Source organism: Dipteris shenzhenensis, chromosome 7, assembly GCF_047967505.1.
Source record: "Dipteris shenzhenensis isolate YYH24624 ecotype China chromosome 7, Dip_SZ_1.0, whole genome shotgun sequence".
Classification (NCBI taxonomy): Eukaryota; Viridiplantae; Streptophyta; class Polypodiopsida; order Gleicheniales; family Dipteridaceae; genus Dipteris; species Dipteris shenzhenensis.
Genome location: NC_141602.1, coordinates 11,607,915 through 11,632,514, shown reverse-complemented (window position 1 = coordinate 11,632,514; position 24,600 = coordinate 11,607,915). Strand labels below are relative to the sequence as shown.

General features: G+C 42.8%; 1 pseudogene; it reads left to right on the top strand.

Moving 5' to 3' along the window:
* The first annotated feature begins 15,897 nt into the window (after positions 1–15,897).
* Positions 15,898–17,580, top strand: LOC147899951 (dammaradiene synthase pseudogene; annotated as a pseudogene).
* Positions 17,581–24,600: the final 7,020 nt, after the last annotated feature.

The window sequence follows — 24,600 nt, the reverse complement described above, 5'->3', positions numbered from 1 at the left end:
ATCAAGCGACAAACGACAAAATCACATACGCCTCAGCAAAATTTTGTTGTTGAATGCCGAATGCAAACCACCATGGAGATGGGGAGGTGTATGTTGAAGGTGTTGGACTGCCAAACCACTTTTGGGATGAGGCTATCAATACTATGGTTTACATCCTTAATTAGAACTATACAAAGGCACTCAAAGGTCAAACACAACATGAGGCATACAGTGGTAAGAAACCATCTATCTTCCATTTCAAAACATTTGGGTGTGAATGCTATGCGCATGTACCAGACAAAGAGAGAAACAGTCTACCACCAAAAAGCACCAAATGTATCTTCTTAGGCTATTGCGATAAGAAGAAAGCCTATAAGTTATATGACTGAGAGGCAAAGAAGATAATAGCGAGCTGTAATCAACAACACCAGCCGGTGTTGTTAATGTTATATAAACCTGCGCCACCCTCATACTGTTCACTAAAGCCTTGACCTTGTGCTTGAGGATTGGTATAAATCAACGGGGACTATGTGGTTCAAAGCCACTGTGAATGAAGGAAAAAGATTGGTGTTATACTTTCTCAACCATGAGAGATTGCTGGGCATATTAAGAAACCACCAACCTGCACACCATCCACTAGAGTTTTTGAAACCTAGTGAAACACGTTTCGTAACAAACTATATAATGTTGGACCGTTTGCTCAAGCTACAGGGAGTTGTAACGGAGACACTATTCATTGTAGAAGCTAGTGAGTGGTAGTTGAGTCAACCTCACAAAACGCTCATACTGAATTCACAGAGATGAAGCAAATGGCTCACACTGCTAGTTTTTGGAAGAGAATAGCTCATGCAGCTGATGCAATGAGGTCGGTATGGTTTGCCTCTCCTAAGGTCTAGCAAACATACACTTGTTTTCGATGACATGTTAGTGACATTGTCTTAAGTTGCAAAAAACATATTAATAATTGAGATGGTTTTTCTCTTTTACATGTACAACAACCATGGCGGACAGAGACATGCCAGCATGGAGATGGTGGGAAGAGTGTGGAGCATCCACGCCTCATTTGCAAGCCTTGGCCATGAAGTTTTTGTTGCAACCTTGTAGCAACTCCTCTAGCGAACGCAACTGGAGGAGCTATAAGTTGATGCATTCTGTCACAAGAAACCACTTGACATCAGAAAGATCAAAAAAGCTACTTTACCTCTATGCGAACAGTAGAGTTTTGGATGATGTGAAAGGGGTATGTAGCAACAGTGATATGCCAAAGTGGGCACATACTAATCTTCCAGGTCCCTTGCATGATGCTCCTGTACTGACTCACCCTGAGCTGAATTCTAGTGACTCAGAAGAAGAGATGTTGGTTTGATGGTTGGTTATATATGGTAAATGTTGCAATTGCAATTATTTTAACATGCAAACCTTCTGAAATGCAATTTATTTTAAATGCAATTTCAAATGCCACTTAAAATGCAATTATCTTAGAATGCAATTTATTTGATATGTAGTTTAATTTGATATCAAAGTGTTTTTGAAAGATTTATAATTTCAATGATAGCTAATCTATGATAATTTTCAAACATGCCAATCTTCACATCAACAAACATAATAACGGCTTGTTATCATAGTATAAAAGTGCACATTGTACACGATAGTGATTGACAGCTCTAGAGCTTGGGGAGATCACTATGTATAAACCCTCTATATCACGTGCGTTCAAGGCCTATATTTAATATCCCTTATCTGTAAATTTTTTCATTAACAAAATGTACCCCTTTTTTATACAAATCTATAAATTTTTTCCAAAACTATTTTAAATAGTCCCTTATGTATATTTATTTCTATAAATTTTAGGAATAAAAAATATCCTTCTGTTGAACTCACGTGATAGGGTTACATATGATGAGTGACCCCCCCGAGCTCTAGAGCTTGATCATAGTTTAAATTTCAAGCCACAGTCGGTAGGAGAAAAGTATACATGTGCTTGGTTTTCAAAACTTATAGTTACAAATTAAGTGGCCAAAAAATTATACTAAGTAGCTCATTTTTCAAAAATTGTGAGCATCAAAAGATTGTTGGTGCATGTCAGGTCCATGTCCTTTTGCTAATTTTGTGGTCCGCATGAACAATTGCATCATGTTCCCTTGTTCAACAAAACGATGAATAAACCACACAGCAACACCACCAACACCAAGGTGGACAAGATGGAGAGCCATATGATCATCATGGTGGGTAGATTTGCGGGGGTCTGAAGAAAAACAATTAAGTATTAATTGCGAAGGTTTGAAGAAAAACAAGCATTAAAATTGCACATCTTTTATTTAAGTATTTCAAAAAATTAAAATACACCTCTAAAGGAAATTGATTTAAATAAACCCAACATTAAAATCGCACGTCATTACTCAAAATAATTAAAAAGAGATGCAAAAAGAATATTTCATGAAGAAATAAATTCAAAACACACTAGGAGGGTAGCCATCGCATTAACTCCATTAACAAAATTGGTATATGTCTTTACCAGGCAGTACAATATATGAGATCATAATCTTCTCAACTAAGGATCCATTGAAAATGTTGCTCCAATGCCAAGAACATCCTACAATTTCTTGGCTTGGGGAGCATTACAAGTTGGGAAGGCACTCCTAACTTTCAATGTTTTTGCTAGGCAAACCAGGTGAAACTCATGATGACACGATAGTGCACAATATTCAGTCGTCGTACCAAAACCATCGTGGCATATTGGACATAAAGGCCCATCATCCACAAAAGTGATACATGATAGAAGGGTGAATGGTTTTATGGCTGTCAGACCACAAAATTTGGATCCAAGTTTGAAATATGGCCGCCATCTTCAATGTGTTGGAGGGTGGCTTGTACATCTCGCGCTTGTTGAGAATATGTAGTGGAGATGTGGCATTGCTCCTCATACGCATTTTTTAGATCTTGCCTTTGGCCGGCTTGTTGGAGAATGGCATTTAGGGGACTGACTTCAGCTTGCAGGTGCTCATTCTCGCTCATCACCCGCCGATACTCAGACATTATGTCACGCACTATGATGCTCGAAAAGGTGAGGTCTTCACGCACAGCACTTTGCATTGTAGCATGTGAACCCTCAGCATGTGGGCCCTCTACACTTTCATCTTCCACAATTTCATGCACATTCATAAATAATTCAAAACTTGTCACGGAAACTACACAAGTGCACAATATGGCTAATGAATACACTCTGTATGATATAACAACTACAACAACAGACATGTAATAAAATGGCATGTACTTCACTTACCTGAATTTGGGCCTCCCACATTAGCAGGTGGTGTTGCAATGACAGGAACATCGGTGGGTTGTGGTTACGCTGGCCTTTTGCCCTGTGTCCTGGGTTTGTCAGCAAAATCTACAAGCACATCCCACACATAAATTGCATATAACATCTTTGCAAAGTAAAGTGGCATGGCGCCGCTATGAGGCTTTTCAGACTTGATCATATAGTGAATATAGTATGCATTATCCCTCATAGTAGGGTGGTGGCAATTCATGATGGGCCACCGTCCATGTGCGGCATCAGCACAATCCCATACTGTTGCAATGTCATCGTTGGAGCCATTGTGTTGATGCGGTTCTATTTCCAACCATTTGGATCATGAAAAATGCTTGCATTGGCAATTGCACATGCTTCATCTCTTCTTGTCGGTAGGAGGGTAGCATCAACCACGTCCATCATGTGCTTCATTGCTTTCTTTCCCCTCACGCTTGGATCTCGAGATGCATATCTAGCTTACGTTGAATGTTGCAATGCGGATGCCATGGTGACTCATGAGTGAGGGAGCAAGAGCAGATCTAACAACCATGTGAGATCGAGTGAGCGACTTGTTATTGAAACGTTTAATTATAACATGCTTACACCAACCATACCATAAAAGAATTTATCTAACTAACAGGATTATGGATTGACCATGATCGATTAAATTATACGAATGAAAACGGCAAACTCAAACAAATTGTCACATTTTTAAACCCACATTAAAATTTTTAAAAGACATTAAACTTTGGCAATCATAGTGCACGCCACTGTGATCATAGAAGTCAATCTCAAAGCAGATGTAGCTTTTATTCAACAACATGTCTTCATTTTCTCAATGGGTCACATTACCACATCCTCGTTTACATTGAAACTATGCAATTTTGTTAAAATTACTCCCATGTAAGATCACTCCTTTGGATCAATCTTGCAAAGCGCATTCCCACAATCATTCAAGAGCTTGATTGCAACATTGCCCTTCATAGAGTTGTCACTAAGAGTGTCTGTAGCATCCATGAGAAAGTTGGCAATTTGATGAAATAGCCATCCAATGGCAAAGCAATCTAACTTCGGTGCCCATGCGCCCTTTGAATTTGCTCGAGTAGTAGTACTGGCATATAATTCCAGTGCTAACCATGGAAATTCGCTGGGAGGAGCAAAAGCCAGGTCTTTTGGATATCGACTTTAGGTCCAGTGGAGGCTTCTTCCCCAATCAATAATCCCGACTCGGACAAACATGTCATCTGTCATGAAGTCTAGCATGTAGTTGGTTGCTTGCAGATTGGTGTGTGCATATCTTAGTTAGTGAATTGCTTTCAAACCACTAGCAATAGCAGCAACGGACAATGCATGATGACAAAATAACCATGCTTGCAAAGTGAGTGGAGATTTCCATTCAAAGCAAGGTTCTTCTTTGGGATGTGTGGTCTTAACCCATTGCACATATGACCCACATCACTGTGGGAGACACATCAGCATATCTGCACACTTTTACCATTAAAAAAGGGAGTGATGACCCATAACTCTTGGGTGTGTGAGTATGCCAATACTCGACAGATAGCTCTTTCGACAACTATCATCGCTAGCTCATTATTTAGTGCTAGATGAGCATGGGCATCATCTATATTACTCCTCTTGCCAGGATACCCCTTTGTTGGCCTAAAATGGGACACCCACGAATTGTATCGTGAATACCTTCCCTTGTCCTCCCTGCCCACTGGCCCATGTAAGGTCAACGCTTGCAATGGAAAGTCTACTGTGTGGGAGCACATGTCGGCAAATGCGGTACATAGTTCTATTTGTGCTCTCCCTTCATCTTGGCCTGGGTCGGCATTTGCTTCTGGACCACTAGCCATCTTCATCATATGGACCATGACACTGGGAGTTGCCTTTTTGATGGAGCCTTTCTCCTTCTAGTTTTTTCTAAATTTAGATATCTACGGCGCTTTCCATTTAGTCGTCCACAGTGCAAGCTTCACCTCTCCATTGTCAGGCGAGACTACATTGCTCACCTTCTTATATAATCCCCATTGTTTTATTGGATCTCCAGACACTCGAGGGATAAACTGATCAAATATCACTTTAACCTCTAACCTGTCATTCGTGATCAGGTCATCTCGCATAAAGAAGGTCAAGTATTTGGGATATCATTTGATCATGTAGAAATTTCGAGCTTGCATGGGCTCGGATTTCTTTGTCACTTAATCCTATCAAGTGCTCGGTCATTGTCTTATGGGCAAGCATCTGAATCTCAGTCTTAAACTGCTCTTGCTTTGCCATCAAAGATAGATATGTAGACAATGTAGTGATCTAGTGCATGCAACAATTGTTTTGTAAGCACTCAAACTTCAAAATAAAGAACATTCAAAATACACATGCAAAATTTCAATGCAGGTGTAAAGTAAATTTCACTCAAAAGAAACATGCAACATCATGAACATTTCTAAAATACTTTTGATCCTTATAAATAAACTACTAACTTTTCGAGGTAATGGTATATTACGTAAAGTAATTCATGATCTTGCACCATAATCTACTACTATAGCAATCACTACAAGATCTTCTACTATTATAGAGCGAATTCCGTAAAGTCACTATCGAGTGTCAATCTATCAGCTAGTGGAGGTAAGAATAGAAAACATATAACAGCATCACATAACCAAAATGATCTAGATCAGCTTTGCTAATCACATGTCTTGGGAAGAGCTTTATCAAGAGGAACCGGTCGACAAAACTAGACCATCATCTAGATAAAACTCAGCTCTACTGACACCTATGTACATAAATAGATATGATATATAAGAAGATCGAAGTGGGGGAACCAACTAGTAGATGCGAGCCATCACTTAGCTTCGATCTTTACTATTATACACATCAATCGTGGGGAGGCGAATAGGATCGGCCGAAGCGGATCATCTCCTGGCTTGTGACTGAAACATAAACAACCATCTCTTCCTCTCTCTCTCTTGCTCTCCCTCTCTCTATTTTCCTCTCTCCCTTTTACTCTCCCTCTCTTTCCTCTCTCTCTTTTACTCTCCCTCCCTCTCTTTATACTCTCTCTCTCTCTCTCTCTCTCTCTCTCTCTCTCTCTCTCTCTCTCTCTCTCTCTCTCTCTCTCTCTCTCTCTCTCTCTCTTCAATCCCTCTCTTTCCCTCTCTCAAACAGCCTACGAAGAGTCAGCCAGGCGAAGTGAATTTGATCGACTGAGGCAGGTCATCACCTAGCCCCGACTGACCGACTTTAAAAGTTCTAGAATCTCACCAAAAGGCAAAAAGTGGGAGCTAGACGAGGTGAATTTGATCGGCTGAGGCAGATCATCACCTAGCCCCGACTGACCAACTTTAAAAGTTCTAGAATCTCACCAAAAGGCAGAAAGTGGGAGCTACAATGGGAAAGTGACAGGTTTTGGAAGGGTGGTAATGGTGGGAGCGGGGTCATTTTATAGGATTTGTCACAGACATCGCCGGTAACCTTCTTGTACCATGCGGTATCTCAACATACATGATTTCTTATCCTCCCCAATCGGACGATATAGGCTATCACATGTGCCAATTAGACACATACGGCATGGTACAAGAAGGTTACTAGCAATGTTTACTAGTGCCTAATAAATAGCGTCGATAGAGATGAGGGACGGTGTGGGGCAATTGATACCACTTGGTATGGCTAGCTACCATGGGATGTTCTAGTAATGGTACCGTGCAGTAAGGGCATACACTATGTGGTGGTCTTTCAATCAACAGCCGATGTAAAGAACCATGTTTTTTTGCATTTAGGGCATTAGGACGCGATATTTAATAAAAAAATACGTATTTTTACTTAAAAAACATACTTTTTAAATCTCTGTGTATGGAGGATGATCATGGCCATGGAGGTGATGCTGATCATGATACGAGAGAGGAGGATGATCATGAGATAGGAGATACATATATTCAGGCCATTATTCATGAGGACGAGCCTGCCATTATTTATGTTGATTTCGATGAGCATAGTAGCACAAGTAGTAATGGGCTGAATGTATTTGTAGATCTCCACATTGGTTTGGATATTGAAGTAGATAGTTTGGCAAGGGTTGATCTCATTGAGGATGAGATCAAACCATAGTCCATCATTGATATTAGAAAAACTATTTTATATATTGTCTCATTTTCCTCACCTCACTTAATTTTTGTATATGTGCGTTTGCAAAAAAGCATATTATCGTGTGTGACATGTGCATAGCATTGATATATATTTTTTAATTATGTGCTTTGGTAATCATGGGCAATGTTTGGAAAGCAATGATGCACATGTATTAGCCTGTAGAAAAATTTTACTCTCTATTGCACGTTTATAAACGTGTCTAAAACACACTGTAGATGCATTGTTAGATGCGTTAATAACCGTGCCATTAGATGCACTAATAGACGTGCTCGTATTTTCACTAATTCTAATTGTGCCTATAAATGCGCCCACTATTTTGCGCATCTATGAGGTGCGTCTATAGTTGCTTTGTCTTGTTGTGCATGAGGAGGTTGATGAGCACACACTTTCCAAAGGACATCTTGAAACCTTGGAATCAGCAAGACAATAGATCCAAGGATGCCATCATAGATGCCATAAAGAAAACAATTCCCAACCCTCACGGGTATGAGTTTGATCAAAATGCCACACATACATGGGAGAGCTCCTAATGTCTCGTAGATATGACTTAAGGGTTGCTATTTAGAAAGATTAAGAACAAGCTAGGGTGGGTGGACCCGAAAGATTGGAAGAAAGTGAAGAATGACTTCAAAAAGAATCCAGATGCATTTGCGACTCATCGAAGGGCAGCGAGGAGATAGCCGAAGACATTGTTGGGGAGCTGAAGGGAAAGCATGAAGTGAACACAAAATGAGAATGCTTGCTTATAGAATGAAGAAAGGTGAGGTCCTTAGGTAGGCACCTCTTACATGATGACTGACATCAATGATGACCTCTGAGCTCCACAATCATCTCCTCAATCTGCTCCTAGATTCTCTCAATCATCCTATGTGGCATCTACCACCACCTAACAGTGCTTATGGGCACCTAACTATGCCTCTAGCACACACACATAGAAACCAAGGTGTGCCAGGGGCATACACCTTGAGATATCCCATCATACCCCCCCTCAAGGGAATGCCTCAGGCTATGTCAAGCATACATCTAGTCTCATAGTTTCTAATGCCACCTCATGGTGGTCAAGGATAAATCTATGGCTAGGTTCCCATGCTAGCAAGGGGTTCCCAAGGGTGTGAAGAAAGGGATACAAAAGTCCTTCCAATGGTTATCTCCCCTGCATGTACATGCACACAATGTCTACAGGAGGTACCATGGAGAAAAACACATACACATGGCCTACATCATATGGTGACCAGAGGTGTTTACAAAACACGATAGTTTATTTCATTCATTTTGGAGGACTATCCAGGCTGAGTACCTTGACTCAACATAAAAAAGGGAGATCTGGAGCATATATGGAGATGATTCAAAAAGCATAATCTTCATAGGATGCCTCATCTTGTGGAGGCACATCAACTGAAAGTAGATTGGCAGTTTCTGACTTTGTAGTTGCTTCCTTTTCGGCTCTACAAAACTCTTCATGGTGATTGTTTTTGCCACAGTGCTTGCATGGATTGATGTTGAAGCAGTCTTTTGAGAGGTGATTAGTCTTCCCATAATGTTTGCAAGGTGAAAACTTGCCCTTCTGGATTTTTATGGCATAGGCTATGTCATTGCCTCTTCGGAGTTCCATGTGCCTTTCTTCTTCTTGTAAAGCAGAAATAAGACCTTTAAGATTAGGATTAGGAAGATTTTTCAAAGTGGTAACAAGATGATCATAATCTTCACGCATACTCTTGAGCAACACTGCCATTGCATCATCTGTAGTGATTGGCTCGAGTTGATAGAAGCAAGTTGAGTCATGAGACTCCACATATGATTGACATGGGTAGCCAAAGGAGTGCCACTAGCCATCTTCAATTCAAAGAAAGCAATCTTAAGTGAAAATTTTGAGATGTGAGAGCTGGCATCGAAAATAATATCAAGCTTCTGCCAAGCTTCAGAAGGAGACTCCAAATCAGAAATGTGATGAATATAGTCATCTCCTAAGGCAAGAGCAATGATGCCATAGGCTTTCTCCTCTCTAGCAGGATCTCTTGACGAGTGTGTTGGAGCTAAGGATTCTCCAGCATTAGAGGCTGTTGAAGAAGAAGTTGAAGCCGGTTTGACAAGCCCCCAGAGGTTTTCCCTCATCAATGCAAACTTAACCTTCATCTGCCATGTGTGAAAGCCTTTACCATTGAACTTATCCATATTCAATATGGTAGCCATGAGAGGGTCTAACCGAGAATGGGCAGTGTCTACTCTCTTACAAGGCTAGAAAGAGTTGAAGAGCTTCAAAATACAAGCATTTAAAGTAGCAAAGGCTTGCAACCAAATTCCATGCTACAAAACATAATGGAAATGATGTTTTCATTTGCATGCTTCATAGAGGTGGCTAAATGAAAGCATTCCAGGCAAATCCAGGTGTAGCAACTTAAAGCAAAGCTGTAGCCATAGTTGTACTGATGCTATTCATCACATTAAAACATCAGAAATACTAAAGTAGCATCTAATGTAGCATCAAACACACAACCTTGTCAAAACTGTCCAAAACAGAGGCATGAACTTGGAGGGCTTGTATCTCACTCTTCAAAGCAAAGAAAAAAGGGCTTTTTGAAGCAAAATAAAGCACATATACCAGAGAAGATCCAACACAGAGGTTGGGTGAAATGGTGCCTTGTTTTGCCCGAGGGAGTTGTTGTAGCCTGAGTCTGTATTTTGACATTTTCTCCTTCATTACTAAACCAAATGGGCTGCAAAGTGACTCAAAATTTTGTCCTGAGGTCGCCCATCTACTCCTAAGAGGGCTTGAGCAATGGTGCAGCAGGCAGGGAGTATTCTGCAACAGAAAGATGGCAAAAAAATGTGCTATTTGGGAAATGGCGACCAGCACCGACATCCTTTCTTCAATTCCTTGCAGGTGAGAGTTCACCCATTTGAGGGGTATCTCCAGCCAGAAGGGCTTGGAGAATGGTGGAGAAATGAGGGAGAACAAGCTCTAGCAAGATTTGGGAAGAAAGGGAAGAAATGGTGAAGATGAAGAAGAAGAAGATGGAGGGCTCAAGGAGGATCAAAGGGCTCTAATACCATGTTGGGGAACTAAAGGGAAAGCATGAAGTGAACAAAAAATGAGAATGCTTGCTTATAGAATGAAGAAAGGTGAGGTCTTTATGTAGGAACCTCTTACATGATCACTGACATCACTGATGACCTCTGAGCTCCACAATCATCTCTTCAATCTACTCCTAGATTCTCTCAATCATCCTATGTGGCATCTACCACCACCTAACAATGCTTATGGGCACCTAACTGTGCCTCTAGCACACACACATAGAAACCACGGTGCGCCAAGGGCATACACCTTAAGATATCCCATCAGACATAGGTCCTTCGCACCTTGGGAGTGGTGGCAAACTAGGCAATGAGGAATGGGTGGTAAGTATAGATTTATATTCTACTGAATATCTAATAGGTTGAGTCACTCAAATGTTTTGTCATTCATATCTAACTCCTTGAATTTGGATCCATAGGAATCTGTGATTGGTAGGCCTCCAAATGACGACAAGTACAAAAGGGGGTTCAAGATTGGAGCCTACCCTTGGTTTAAAAAGAAGGAGCAACTTGGGGGGTTCAGCTAAAAAGATTTGGTGTACCACATGCATTCAAAAGGAGGGGTATTTTAATCCAACTTTTTGGAAAATTTTAACAAAATTACAATAACAGGAGGGGTTTTTAATTCAAATTTTGAAAAAAACCACTTAGTTCGTAAGTAAAGAGTTCTTTTATTGTGGGAGAAAATTTAGTTGAGGAGTTTTTTTAATACCCTTTGAACACACATGATACATAGGGTTTCTTAGTAATGCACCCCCTCAGACGAGCAAGAACCTGATATAGTATCGATTGGCACAAGGTGGCAGAGCGTTATGTGAGTATACCCTAATTCTCACTATTGTCATTTGAGTATCACCATTGTCTTACAATCGACGCTCTTATCTTTCCTAACTTGTTTCATTCTTAGGGAGGCAACTCCGACTCATTCGGAGATCTAAACTTGGTGACGCGATCTCAAAAGGAAGCAGAGAGGCTCGCAAAAGAGGAGGGCAAGGGATCAGGACTATGCAGAGAGGTCGAGGACGAGGAGGATAGGGAGAGCTCATAGAAGGAGGAGAAGTAGCATGATATAACATTTTGTCATTTTGTATTTTGGCACTTTTGCCATGTTGTAGCACACTACTTTGAAAAATTTGCCATATTTGAGTTCGGTACTTTTGCCATTTTATAGCGCATTACTTTAGCAAATTTGCCATTCTCAACTTCGGTACTTTTGCCATTTTGTAGACCTCTTTTGTAACATTTCATCATGATTATAATGGGGATAAAAGTTTGTGGGGCAGGGCGGGACTAAAACAAGCCCCATCCTACCCCATAAGTTTTTTATTAAAGTCTATTAAGCATGGGTATATATCGATGCCTATATATCGACAATGTAGTGTTCCTATATACCAAGGCTCTATTTGCAACAAACACATCAACAAAACTTTCGACACTTTTTACTTGTTAAACATAAAATTCTTTGTATTTATCGTTAGTATTGGCATTGGAAAGCGGCCCATGTCTTGAAGTGTGACGCTTTTACGCATATCATTTTCTATAAAAAGAAGTGTACCACCTAATTTTGCTTTCACCCTTCAAGCTACACTATCCACCATAGAATCCTCAAATTTGAGTTTCTCAAACCCGTTATTTAGCTTTCTTGTGTTCAATATTTTGCAAAATTCCACTTTTGCATTTGAGTTTTACTCTTTGAGCTCACATGTTGCTATTGTAAATAGTTCACATACATATGGATTATAAACATGGGTGGCCATAGTAGCCCGACCTCTAATGTATGTGAACATTTCTTGGAGATTTCTTGAGGCCTCATTCTATTTACTAGGTCAATCCAAAAATTTACGTCACTTATGTGTCGTTTACATCATAAGAAATGTTATTTCATAACTGACACTTTCATTGGATTTACAACATAAGGCAACTTATATATGTCACTATTTTGCCATTTTTAATATTAAAAATGGCATCTTTTAAGTCGAATTTTCCCAATTCAAACATGATAATTTATAACTGGAAACTTTTATATTTGCCATTTCCTTCACATTTAATCTTATTTCATTAAATTTTAATGCCATTTCATGCATTAAAGTTGACAAAAAATAATGGCACTTCTAGTCGCATTTTCCAAAACATGGCACATGTGGAAATGGCGACACAAAAGTGCTATTTGATAATGTAGAAATGACACTTTTAGGTTACCATTTCTACCTAGATTTGTAGTGGTGGGAAAAAAGCTCAAGGGGCTATGTTAATAATGTAAGATGTCATTTCTAGCTATGATATTAAAAAGGGAAATATAATGTTGTAGCATATTCCCTTAGTTCAAACTTGAAGGCCAGTGATTATCAAGATCCTTTGGTTACAGCAAAAAATTGAGAATGATTGCTCCTTTCAAAAATATGACAAGCAATTGAAGAATCGGTCCCAACAAACCAATAAGCTTCCAATGAGGAGGCACATGGGAATGGTGATATACCAAAGGTTGGTAAAGAAGGTGTTAAATGGAAGAGCTATAGCATTGAAGATTCTTATTTACTTTATGAGCATAGAATATGTGTGGTATATATTGATAAATTTAGGCATTCAATATTTATGAATGCCATGATAGTTCAGCTTGTAGATGCCAAGAATGCTATGATGGTCCATTTACTAGACATGAAGAATTCTTACTATTTATTTACTTTTGAAAAGTCATTTTAACCTATTAGACCTAGGTTAGGAATATTAATGATGATAGATGTATTTCCATTGTAAATCCATCCTAGTCCCATCAATATGCTATCCAATCTTGGCACATGGGAGGAAATAGGATGGAATGAGAAGGGAGGTCCCAACCATACTAAAATGTATTTTTTATCCTACCATGTGCTAATATCCAAAAGAACTTCCATGGGTTAGGTGGGAGGGCACACAAGGCATCATTCCATCCGGTTAGGAGATGGGGAAAAGTACACTCATGAATCCATCCTTTCCAATCCCTAAAAAGGGGATCCCATTCTAGCTCCCAAGGTCTTCCGGCATGGTTGAGGATGGGGGGGAAAGCAGGTATTGTCCTTCGAAACCCATCAAGATCCTAGTTGTGTGGGAACTAAACCCCACAATGCCATCAATGAGGATTCCAAAGCCCCTTCAATGTGCCACACACATCATTAATCCACCTAAATCACAACTGTAGCCCACTCACCACAAATTTGACCAGCCACCTTGCTCCTCGCATTTTTATTGAAGCTATAGTTTTATATTAATATAAAATCTCGGCGAAAGTTTATCAGGAAAAAAAATTTAGTTTCACTATATTGACAAAACATAGTAAGATTTTATATATTTTCTTTTAAATTTCTAAGTAAAATATGTACATCCTGGTGAAACTTTTAAATTTTTTATGTAAAAGTTTCAAATATCGACAAATTTTTCAAATTTTTATTTTTATTAGGACATATAAACTTTCACTGCCAAGATAAAAGTTTCATTTCTTAACAAAACTAACATTAAAAAATCATCCATGTTGCTAGTTGTGAGCAATGACCACAACCTCTCCTTCCCATTTCCATGTTCTTGTTCCATAAACAAATAGTAATAATAGACACCACTTCTACTTGCACCATTATCACTCATCACTATCTTTATATCATGTATTAGTGATCACATGATGCCACATAATCTCCCTTCGAGCATTGATTAGTGAGAAATCCCCATCCTCATTCTTTTTTTATTAAGAAAAAAGTGTAGCTCATGGCTTTTGACCGCTCACTACCACTTTCCTCTTAAGAAACTGTTCCTCTATGATAGATTGTTTACATAGCTAAGTAGTCTTGCAGTACTTTCCCTACCATCATTTGAGACCATGTGGCTATTCCCATTCTAATTGGTTTAAGATGAATATAATTCTCACAAATAGATTCCCAAAGCAAACCCATCCATGTGCCAAGCATGGACTAAAATTACCGATAATACCAAATTGTCATCAATTTTTATCCATTAAAAAGAAAACATCCAAATAATGATAATCATAATAATTGAGTGTTTTCTTTTTCATTTACCAATGCTTCAAAAAAATAATTGCCAAAAGAAAAGGAAAATGGATTAATTTTTTTCATTTTTATATATAAACGTATGGATTACATAGGAATGCTGGGCTCCTATCAAGATGATGATTTTCATTAGAAAGGGAGGGTGGTGTTGAATTTTTGTGCCTAGTGCTAGGTCTCGATACCCAAAGCCGCCCAAAAGTGTGGCAATGTGGCCCAATCAAAGCTTTTGAAACCTTATCAGCACGAAGAACCCTCCAAACATCACTAATCTCTTTCGGTTTCTTATGTTGAGCTGGCAACTAACTATCGAGTGGCATTGGAATCAGAGTGTCACATTTTCTGGAGTTGCTTGGTGATCCGTCTAATTTGGCGGTATGTCATTGCTTGATTTGCTCGAGGTAACTTGTTTTCTCAAATTTTGTGGAAATCGGCTTTGCTGGACCACAACGGTGTATATAGAACTTACTTCATGTCATTATTGTCCAAAAGATTTGGCTAACTAAGAATGAGTTGGTCTTCTAGCGTGCTCATTTTCCTTCTACTCTTATTTGCAAGATTCGTGAAGTCATTTTGAGAATCTCGAAGCAATGTACTAGCAAATCTCCGAATTATGCAGCAGCCTATTCTCCTCTAGGTAGCGCTTAGCTTATGCTATAATTTCTTTTTTCTATTAATAAAATTTACTCTTTTTTCCCGGAAAAAAAAACTAATCGTGCCCGTGATAAGGAACCGATCTTAAAAACTGCAATAAACACTAAATTTTTAAGAGATTCTTGCGTGAGAGGGGTGCTATAAATATATGCGCATCTCATTGGCCCCTTCACATTGCATTTTGGAACACGGCCACCACCATTGCTGCCCTCTCACCCATCATCATCGTCATCATCCAGCACCGAATTAGCACTAAATGCTCAAGGTAATGCGGTCAGCATGTTCGGTCTTCTGATTTCCTATAAGTTCAAGCGCACTCTCGACGTGCAATTTCAAATTCGCTCAAACCTCGTTCTCCAGCCTGAAGCTCTGTCTCTCTTCTCCATCTTCAACACGATGCGTCCCTACAATCAGGACCTTTCCTTAAACCCCAAGGCGGCTCCACAAGCAGGAAACGCCTCTGGACTGTCCTTGGACGCAGCCATCAAGCGTAGCCAAGAGTTTCTTCTCTCCATGCAGTCCCCCGAAGGATACTGGTGGGGAGAGCTGGAGAGCAACGTCTCCATCACAGCCAAAGTGGTCCTCCTCTACAAGGTGCTGCGCATAGATGAGTCATATCCTTTGAAGAAATCGGAGAAATATATCCGAGAAAGGCAGCGCAGCAATGGTAGCTGGGAATTATTTTTTGGAGATGGTGGCGAGTTGAGCGTCACCATAGAGGCTTACTTAGCGCTTCGCCTGATGAATGTTTCTACAGCCGATCCAGCCCTACAGAGAGCGCGCGGTTTCATCCTCCACCGTGGTGGCATCAGCAATGCAAGCGTTTTCACTCGGCTGCATCTTGCGTTGATCGGTTGCTACGATTGGCGTGGTATCCCGTCCCTTCCTATCTGGGTGATGCTCCTCCCCAACTGGTTCATCACGACAATTTATGAAATGTCTAGTTGGGCGCGGAGTTGCACCGTACCTTTAATGATTGTGTTTGATCGAAAGCCTGTCTTCTCGACCAATCCAGCAATCTCTCTTGACGAGTTGTATGTTGAGGGAAGCTGGAAGCACGCCAAGCTTCTAGCACCATTTCGGCGTGACTGGACGGATGCCTTCATCGTTCTCGATTGTGCTTTTAAGCTGGCGGAAAATTTGAAGCTGGTGCCGTTCCGACAGGCGGCATTGAAAGCAGCGGAGAAATGGGTGAACCAGCGACAAGAAGAGACGGGTGATTGGGGGGGGTTTCTCCTAGCTACGAGCTATTCTTTATTGTCCTTGATCACGCTGGGCTACAGCGTTTCAGACCCAGTCTTCCAGCGTGGCATTGAAGCGGTTCGAGCCTTTTCTGTAGAGACGGAAGATCGGTACTGGCTGCAAACATGCACCTCTCCTATCTGGGATACGGCGTTGGTCATGCGTTCTCTGGTGGATTCAGGACTTCCGCCCGATCATCCGGCTCTTCAAGAAGCTGGAAACTGGCTTTTGCGGAAGCAGATTCTACAGGAGGGCGATTGGGCCGTTAAGAATCAGGGTGCGAAGGCTGGAGGCTGGGCTTTTGAATTTCAGAACCGCTGGTATCCGGACGTGGACGACACTGCCGTCGTAGTGATGGCTCTAAGCGCCGTAAAGCTACCCAACGAGGCCGTGAAGCAAGAGGCTATCAGACGTGCAGTCGAATGGATCAATAGCATGCAATGCAAAGCGGGGGGTTGGGGAGCATTCGACAAGGACAACAATCAGAATTGGCTGAATGCGATGCCTTACGGAGATCTAAAGGCCATGATCGACCCCAACACATCCGACGTGACGGCCAGGGTGATAGAGATGAACGGCAGGCTTAAGGCTCATGGGAGGTTCGTCCCTTTCCCAAAGACAGTTAACCGCGGCCTTGCCTTTCTGCGTAAGGAGCAAGAGAACGAAGGCTGCTGGTACGGACGGTGGGGTGTGAACTATATCTATGGCACCAGTGGAGTCCTGATCGCCCTCTCAGTGATGGCACCCAGCACCCATGAGGAAGAGATCACGCGAGGAGCAAGGTGGCTGGTGGAGTCGCAGAGGAACAACAAAGCAGCAGATGGAGGATGGGGAGAAAGTTGCGACAGCTACGAAGATCCATCGCTGAAAGGTGAGGGCGAGGCCAGCACCGCATCACAGACTGCATGGGCACTCCAGGGTCTCCTGGCTGCTGGAGAAGCGCTGGGGAAGTTTGAGCTAGAGTCCATAGAGAGAGGAATCCAGTATCTTCTCAACACTCAACGACCGGACGGGTCTTGGCATGATAAATACTTTACGGGCACTGGGTTTCCCTCCCGTTTCTACCTCAGGTACCATTACTACGCGCAGCATTTTCCTCTCAGTGCTTTGGGACGCTATCGTTCTCTTCTTCAGCAAAAGCGTATAAAGTTGCCCAAAAACAATTAACCCAATTGCGTCATAATATTGTCGCAAATCGGTTGTTTTTACGATGTATTGTTATAACTTAACTAGGAACTAGAGTGCTTGGCCAGCTGGGCTCTTGATGAATACTTCTCTCTTTTGCTATCTTGTTGAGGTTCACATGAGTCACGTTGTCAGAAATGATGCAGAAGATTGATGTTCAATTGCATGCAACCTTTTCTAGAGATTTCGTTATCATCCAATCGTGCTTGCACTTGATGTTGTTCATGTCGACAGTAAAACATAGTTTTTCTTTTTTTCGGAGGAAGACAAATTCCTATTCTTTGCACTGTAAGCAAATCTATTGTCATTCCACTTCGAGCGAACGACGAGGAGATGTATTTCAGAAATGTATAAATAATAAATCAAAACCAAATTGAGCCAGAAGCATGCAACTATGACAAGAAAAATCCAAACCCAAAGCTGCATTGCATGTACGACAAAAGTTCCTGCACCATTTGCAACTTCATTGGATCCCTTTTTTCGAAGGCACAAATGTTTATTTTTTGGGTCAAATTATGTTCCTACGCTTTAGGAAATAGTACTTCCGCGCTCTAGCCGGATGGCCCTCGAGCGTGTTGTAACCTAATGGACCTACTGTGTTGTGGCTCCTTATGTAGTACTGCTCTAAAGTTCGTGCTTTGTCTACGGTGTCTGTTGTTTCCAAAACTTTGATTTCAAAATTTTCTTCGAAGGGCTTGTAATGTTGTAAGTCCTCTTTCATTTTCGCCGGTGGTTTTTTATTGTGCTGTTTGATCCTCCGCGGCAGGTCCGTCGTGCTCCCTATGTATTTTTTGTTGTTGGGCTTACACGTGATGCAGTAGACGACGAGGCTCGCGCGATTCCCTTGCGTGGGCGCTTCAGTGGAGGCTCCTCCTTCATCTCGAGGCTCGCATCTTTCAATGTCGTACCTGCATAAACATTGACAATTACGTTAGTCATCGAGGTTTTCGGTCCTTTTTTTTCCGTTTGACGTCCATAATAGAATGCATTTATTTACTTGCCCTGGTCTTTCTCTGTTGCCGTGAAAGGATCGTTTCCAATACCGAAGCGCTCCTCGTATAAGTCCCTGTCGAAAATATATGTAAGCTTCTCCATTGTTGTCACCGGGTGCGTCGCGTCGTGCATCCCTCCAAATTGTTCCATGAATTGTTCGAGTATAGCCATTGCTTGATCGCGCGTCGTGTCCCTCAGCAACTCCAAGGATACGTTGTACCCGTAATGCAGCAACTCGCATGCATACGCTGTGATCCCTTTCGTCTTTGTGTCTAGTAGCTTCTGCCCCTCCAAACTTTCCATCATCCTATCGGTCTCATCGAACTCAATGTCAAGCTCGACAAGGATCTCTTTGAGGAGTCCTACAGGAGAAGTGCAATCCATGATGAGTTTGTTGTTCTTGCAACTCGTTAATTCTTTTTCTCAACTGTTGCGGTTTTATTTAATTTTCGGAAGCATTACGCACCATTTGCGAATCTCAAGCCTCCCGGCTCTCTTTTAGCTGGCAAACGCCTATTGCAGTTGTCAATGAAGTCGCGTAGTTCCGCATACGTGTTGAAGCCGTTGATGTAAGCTCCCGGACGTTCTCCTGCATTGTTTGCTAGCCGGAATTGCTTTGTGGTTAGGAAGAACCTCCTCTTTGCTGGTGGAGGTTTTGTTGCCTTCGCGTTGCTTTTGTATAGCTCAAATAGCTGCTTGCAGGCACGACTTATTACACCGTCTTTTCAAATGAGCCGTCTTTTTAAATCTTCAAGAAAAAAAGATTCTTTCATGCTGGTGGAATTTACCTTGTCTGCATCCATGTCTTATGCTGCAATGTCCCGAGCTTTATGATTCTCTGCACCTGTTCTCGACAACAGACAAGATATTAAAACCATTTTCCTTGCACGCATGTTTGACGTAACATATTCATGACTTGCCTCTGCCTTTTTCAATCTCTGGTAGTGAATACCTTTATGCATGTGGTTGCGTTGTCAGCTGTGAGAACTCTTGTGGAATTGGTCTGAATATGTCTGGATGTGGGCAATGTAGTATGCGCAGCCTCGTTCTCTCAGTCACTCTGGACAACATCACGTATGCCAGGCCAGGGGGAAACACTCCTCGGAATATGAGCAGCGCTTTGTTGGATATGGTTGTGCCTTGGGATTTGTGTCCCGTGATAGCGTATGCTAGGGTTAGTGGAAATGTGGACTTGTGGAACCATTTTCCATTTATTGCCTTTCGCTGATGCTTCGAGCGTCATAATGTGAGCACGGCCGCCGTTGTGTCCACAATGACAGTGATACCGTTGATTTCCCCCTTGCTAGTTGCATTGATGCTCTTGATTTTGCACATTGCTCCATTTGCGGCACCTATTGCGAGGTCAATGTTTTCCGTTATCATTGCCTTCGCCCCCATGCAAATTTTTCCTATCTCGTTGAAGCTTTTGTCCTCCAACCATTCTTTGAGAGCTAGTTCGCTCACGGTGTTACTGTGTATTTGAACATGCACAATCATCTCGGGAGTGTTGAATTTCTCCACAAGCTCATCATTGAAGGTAGCGACTCGACTCTGTGCGTGCCAATGATGGTTGTTTCGGCATCGATGAAGTGGCATGCACCTTCCTTGTCGACAATGCACTGCCCCAAACAGTCGAAAATCTCGTCAGTTGTGGGCGTCCTGAGTCTTATGGTATGCAAGAATGCCAGGAACGGCATGTCTCGTGCATGTCGCACCGAGAATTGCATGTGGTACATTTTCGCCTGAACCCAGTGCGCGGAGGACGTGATGTGGCACGGTTCGTAGAGATCCTCGCGGTGTTTGCAGACTGGCGGTAATTGCACGAGGTCACCAAAAATTATGAGCATTTTGTGTCTGAATGGCTCATGCAATGTGCCATTAGTCACATTGATGATTTGTCTTACCACGAGATCGAAAGTCATCCTTGTTAGCATGGACATCTCATCAATGATGATCGCGTTGTCTTCCTTGATTGCGAGGTGTCGCTCATCTGTCTCATGGATGTTCAGTGGGTACTGACTGCTGCGCACAGGGATCTTGAATTGGTAGTGTACAGTGGTTGCAATCCCACTCAGCCGACGAGTCGCAGCCGCCCCTGTTGATGCACAGAGTATTGCTGTTTTGTTTTGCGCTACTAGATGCAAAACATAGTACTGTATCAAGAAGCTTTTGCCGCTACCTGGTGTTCCATAGACAACGTGCAACCCTGAGCTTGTTGAAGCTAGGCTTTAGAAGACTCTTTGTTGTTCTACTGTCAATGCGGCATTGGCGACGGTGCGAAACTCGGCCATTTTTTCCAACATCCTCGCACGTGTTGGCCCTTCGACGGTTTGCTGGTCGATGTTAGGCGCTTCCATTGGGTAGTCTTGGATGATCGCAACCTTTTGCAATATCATATTGATCAACTGGTCCGTGTGGTTAGTCGCTAGCAAGTTCCTTTGCGTGTATTCGGTCACATACATCTCGAGGTCCTCGTTGCTCAATATGAGGCCGCGCATTTGGCATTCGACAAAGTAGGATCCAGCTGTGTTGGCAGGTGATATGAGCTCCGTTTCATTCCTGAAGCTGAGTTTTCGCAAGAGCACATTGTAGAAGTACCCCTCTGGTTGATGTCCAGGGTGGTAGTCAGTGAATCTGACTACTCGCTCACATTTTGCGATCCTGTTGCCGAAGAGGTCAAGACCGACCATTCCACGTTGCGTTTCCTTGGGCTTTCGTATCACATATTGCCTATGGTAATCGTAGAACGTGCTCTCCTCGATGACGCTCGGTCTCCCGCAGTATATGTCGACCGGGTGTAGGGTGACGTTGTTGTTTCGCGAGATGATGCCTTGTCTTAGAGATGGTGGCGAGGAGTCAACATAGTGAACGGTCTTGCTCCTTGTGATTGTTGGTATCTGCATGCAGTTTAGCACGGCCTCAGTTGGAGAGGTTGGTTTTGATAGGAGGCTCGTGGCGATGAGTTTCAGCTTTACTTCATCGAGATGTTGCAACCCCAAACGCAAGGCGTCTTTTGAACGGATGTTCAGCTTGCCCATTGGTTTAGATTTCATCGCGTACTTGAGGAGGTAGTGAGAGATTGAAGAGTTTGTCACCCGCTGTATGTTCATGTGTGCACCCCACAACAGTAACACGGAGGGGTGGTAAGGGATGACGTTTTGGTGCTCATGTCCCGGCCGGTAATACAACCAACGTTGCGTCACAGGGTCGAGAATGGGTTCATATTCTGGCTGTGTTGCGAAAGGGAAGCCGTGCTTGCAACTGTGGTGTGACGGTCCGACGTAGCACGCTTTCCTGCATACGTGCAACTGCTTCCTGAGAACTAGTTCTCGCAGCCTTGTGTTTCGAGGATCCAGGGCCTTGTCCCTGGGGACGTAAGCCGCAATCTCATTTGCAATTCACTGACGGTCATCATGGTGGACCCACAATATGACATGGGCATGTAGGGAGCCCCTGTTTTGTATCTCATAACGAACGACATGGTGTTGTATTCGGCCAAGCAGACCGTCGGATGAAAGCAAATGCTTGCGCATGAACATGTGGAAGCATGTGTGGAAAAGTGCCACGCATTCAATAGGACAGTCCTTCCAAGTGAATTGCGCATTATAATGTGTTGCGATGCTCTCGATCACATTAATTTCTTGCCACCGTGTATCGGTGACCTCGTCTGCAGTGAATGTCAGAAAGAAATCTGGGAGGCCCCAAGCATCGACCATCATTATGAGGTCCTTCGGTTGCCGTCGATGCCACGATGGGGACCCCGGCATTGTTGATGGCATGCTGTAGCGAAGCACGTGTCTCATTGCGTCTTCATCGGTCATGGCAGGGTTGGCTTTCCTATATTGGTCGATGTCTCATTGCAAGCATGTAGAGTTGCTTGAATTGGCAATCATCACTGCTTGTTTTAACTGGAACATGATCAACAAGCACTACAAGGCATAGGCCATTTTCCGACGGAAATACCGACGCTTTTTACATTAAAAAAATTTTTTTTCACGGGCGCAAAGGTCGCTATAAAAGTCGTTATAATCGTCGGAAAAGGAGCGTCGCTATAAACCGTCGCTATATAGCGACGCTGTTAATCGTCGCTATATAGCGACGATGTAAACGTCGCTATATAAGCGACTCTGTTAATCGTCGCTATATAGCGACACTGGTAAACGTCGCTATATAGCGACGATTAACAGAAGGTAAAAAAAATGGTTAGTGGGGCTAAACAGGGCCAAAAGGAAGCCCTGTTTAGCCCCACTAACCATTTTTTTTTTTTTGTAATTACAAAAGAAAGTTTTTTATAACAAAATTTCCCTTGCTTGCAGGGTGATACAAAATTGTTCTTGTGAACGATGAGGAAGAAATGCATATACATATACAACTGTGTTTGAAACAAAATTACACTGTGAAAGGGCGATACAAAATGGCTCTAACGAGCGGATATGAAAAATGCTACTACCACTACTAATCCGAATCCGAATCCGAATCGTCTTGTTGGGCTGTTCCCTGGTCCTCGGCACCTGCATCTTCTCCCTCGTCCCCGACACCTGCGTCTTCTCCTTCGTCATCGGCACCTGCGTCCGATCCTTGCCCCTGTTGATCGCTCGTCTCTGATGATGGGACGCTTGAGCTTTGACCCTGAGACTGAACCAAATAAATCAAAAATTAGATTGGAACTTAAATTAAAAAGTGAGATTACAAGCAGGAGTAAACTTATACCGTGCGAGCAGCCACCTCAGCCCAATCGACTGTCGCTCCCATTGCCTCTTGCTCAATGAACCACGGCTTGGTTCCTATCCGAAATGCGCGCCGCGTCTCTGCATCCGTAGGAAGACGACCCATCGCAGCTTGCTGTGGATCCAATTTACGAGAGTTAGAGTTAGCTAAAGTGCATGTAATATGTAAGTAAAACAAATAGAACAATACATTAAATGGAAAGAAGTAAACTTACCACGGTTGCCTCGAACGCATACCGTCCACCTGCACCAAAGTGCGAAGTACCTACGACATCCAGCCGTCTCTTCGCAGCCCTCCTCTGACCCTCGAACATTTCAGGATGGTCCCTATTCTGCTTCTTCAAGAACTTCCAATCAGCTTTATCTGCCCAGCTGGGTTTAGACAACCCCTTTGTAATGGAAGTACGCATGGTTGATCTGCGATGCTTTAGGACCAAACCCATGCGCTCGAGCATATAACTGTTATTAAACTCCACATTTGGCGGATTAGGAAATCTGAGTTTTAACTCATCGATCACCGCCTGCTTCTTTTGGCCATCTTGATACCGCCAATCGATATTTATGCCGCTCTTGAAGTGATGACTCATCAACCGCCTCATGGCGGCCATCACTGCTTTGCCCTTTTTGTCTTCTATTATCTCTCCGGCAGATGTGATTTGATAGGAGAGATCCCCTGATGAGTAAGGGGGACTGACGGTAGCAGAGTCTGAAGGAGTGGAAGCTGCGCGACCGCTTCCGGATCGAGGAGTAGCTGTGGGAGTAGGAGAGGGAAAGGGACCCGACTGATACTGTGTCTCCGGACCAAGTGGAGACCTAAAGGAGCGTGAGTGTGCTGACTCGTCTACATCTCCTGAGTCAGCACAACATGAGCCGCCCATCCTACTCTTTCTTCCCTTGCGGGAGGCATGCGCAGGTGATGATCCCGCGGTCGAAGGGGCGCGAGGGGATGGCTGGGCTGTACGTCCACCCGTCGGTGTAGGGGAAGGAATTGCGGAGGTCCTCTGAGAGAGCAGAGAGAAGAATCTCGCTGCCTCCTCATCGCTCATCTGCGCTACAAACTCGTCGGGAGTCCCAACAAATCCATGCGCGGCTAGCAAAGGAGTCCCCTGAGGGGTAGTGGCAGTGCTACGTGGAAGAGGGGTCGGACCAGGGGTAGTCACAGTGCTAGGACCGAGAGGAGTCGAACCAGGGGTAGTCCTCGGGGTAGTCGCCTGAGAGGAAACAAAGTCCTCTGGAGCATATAGATCGTGAGCTCTCCTCCTGCGAGGCTGTCCGTACTCAT